A 2,641-nucleotide genomic window follows, 5' to 3' on the forward strand; every position below is an offset into this window, starting at 1 on the left:
AGAGAGAGAGAGAGAGAGAGAGAGAAAGAGGGGGGGTATAATAATATAAAAAATAGATGAGAGGAGAATAGTGAGTGTATTTACAATAAAAATGAATTAGTCTGAATTTCTGTGACTTATCAAGTTGGATCAAAGTGGAAGTGATCACACAATGTCTAATTTTGCTAAATCCCACAGGGAATCTCATAATGACGTTTGCCGTTACAATGGATTAGTAGTAGCGAGATGAAAGAAAACCAAACTTGCGATAGAGCTGACTTCACGTAGCACGCTTTAAAATTGATTAATGTCCCTTTATGATAAAAAAAAAGGCAAAATACTGGATACGAACAAGCTCAAAAGATCCCGTATCATGTTGCGCTATGATGTGAATGATCCTGCATTGATTCTTTAGTGTTCGTAAGAGTTTTACGGCACTTGCAACACAATAAGGTTTTTATAAGTGCCGAAGATTAGAGGTGTTACAAGAGAGTTACAAACAAAAAATAGAAGGAGGAGAGATACGGACGACAGATGTTTAATAGAAAAGAAGGAGCAAGCCACACCAGAGCACACGCCAATCACATAGTTTGATTCCTAAACAGGACGTTCCCGAACTTGGGTTGTTTAGTGGGATTTTAAGTGTCTAAACCAGGGATTTCAAGCTGAATCGCTCATGGGGGCTGAACTCAAATTACACTAGCGGGCTTAATTCTGGGTAAACATTGATTGAACTGTTGTAAACTACCCTTTTTTTAAAGACAGTAATATGACTTTAAAGAGATAAAAGTTAAAATAATAACGTATCAAATCACACCAAAAAGATTCCACCCCCAAAAAAGCAACAACAACAAAAACAAACAAAACGACAACAACGACAAAGTAATATCAAGTCCAAAGCCAAGGATTCACGAAATCTGCTCACGTTTATTACTGGATAATCTCTAAATCCAATCAGGGGCACACGTCGCATTTGCCCCTTGACCCTGTTGACAGAATCATTAAGTAACAACCGCCAGCTGTATGCGTTGGCTTACAGGTCATGGTCTACTCTAAGGGTCCCTTTACACGTACACGGTTCATTCTTCGACAAACTGGCTGTTTAACCGACGGACACTAGATCTGGTTCATGGTTAAACTGACAGTATGTCGACGAGAGAAGTTCCGTTTAGACGTATAGATCTTTTTATCGTTAAAGTGTCAGTCCTTGACAAAACACACAAAACACACCAAAAACAAATAACTTGGTAACCCAGCATTAATTTGTATTCCCCGCGTGATTTTGACTAATTTTGGGTTGCTGATCACGAAAATCTTTTTTTTTTTTTAAATTTGACTAATATTTAGGAAAATTTTGGAATACATTTTCAACTCCGTCTGGGGCAACATCAAAGAAGCCACTCCCTCGTCGTCATGCCTTCAGTTCGCCGGCCGGCAAATATCTGGCGTCGCCAGATATCTGGTGGCTGGACTGAGAACGTTTCGATATCGAGAGAATTGCTCGTTTCCCCGCTCAGTTTTACCCGAAAGTTGACAGGATGCCGGTCATTGTTTCGATATTCTACAGTTTGTCGATAAAAGAACTGTACGTGTAAATGGGGCCTTAGGTATTGAATAAGCGCCCTGGGACAAACTTTCCTCCAGGTAAACATTATTGACCTTGCTAGATGATGACTGGGAATATACCACATTTCATCATGACTGGAAATATACAACATTTCACCATGACTGGGAATATACCACATTTCACCATGACTGGGAATATCCCACATTTCACCATGACTGGGAATATATCACATTTCACCATGACTGGGAATATACCACATTTCACCATGACTGGGAATATATCACATTTCACCATGACTGGGAATATATCACATTTCACCATGACTGGGAATATACCACATTTCACTATGACTAGGAATATATCACATTTCACCATGACTGGGAATATACCACATTTCACCATGACTGGGAATATATCACATTTCACCATGGCTGGGAATATACCACATTTCACTATGACTGGGAATATACCACATTTCACCATGAGTGGGAATATACCACATTTCACCATGAGTGGCCTCTACATAGGAGGGGGAAATGGATAACGTACGAGATTCTGGTCTTTAATGAAAAACGTGCCTACATATGAAAATTCGATGGCAACAAGGCTAGAGGGTGACAGAGAAAGACGTGGAAAGATGGAGTCAGGACAACACTAACCACTCACGGAATCCCTCTGACCGTCTCTTTCTTCCCGTGACACCCCAAAAAAGTATAAGCGGCCGATAAAAGTTTTAAAAAATGAAGAACCAGAGAAGCCCAGACGTGTTGATATGAGGACAGTTAGCATAGAATCCATGGACGACCAAGGTATGAATTGTCAGGCTTTTCATCTTTGCAAGTTTGAAATTGGGTATCCCCGTCTAACTGCAAGGAAGAATTTTACATTCCACCCAGCCTGGATTGGCCATGGCAGAAAGAAGCAAAGTAGGCAGCTTCTTAAATAGTCTGAATTGTGTCGACAAAGATGAAAAACATTCACAACGAAAATTTGTTTACATTCTCTCATTTAATTAATTTTTTTTTTGGGGGGGGGAGAAAACACGTATATACATTGTAGACCTATCTACACACGCACACACACACACACACACAC

This window comes from Aplysia californica, unplaced genomic scaffold (assembly GCF_000002075.1).
Source record: "Aplysia californica isolate F4 #8 unplaced genomic scaffold, AplCal3.0 scaffold00917, whole genome shotgun sequence".
Classification (NCBI taxonomy): Eukaryota; Metazoa; Mollusca; class Gastropoda; order Aplysiida; family Aplysiidae; genus Aplysia; species Aplysia californica.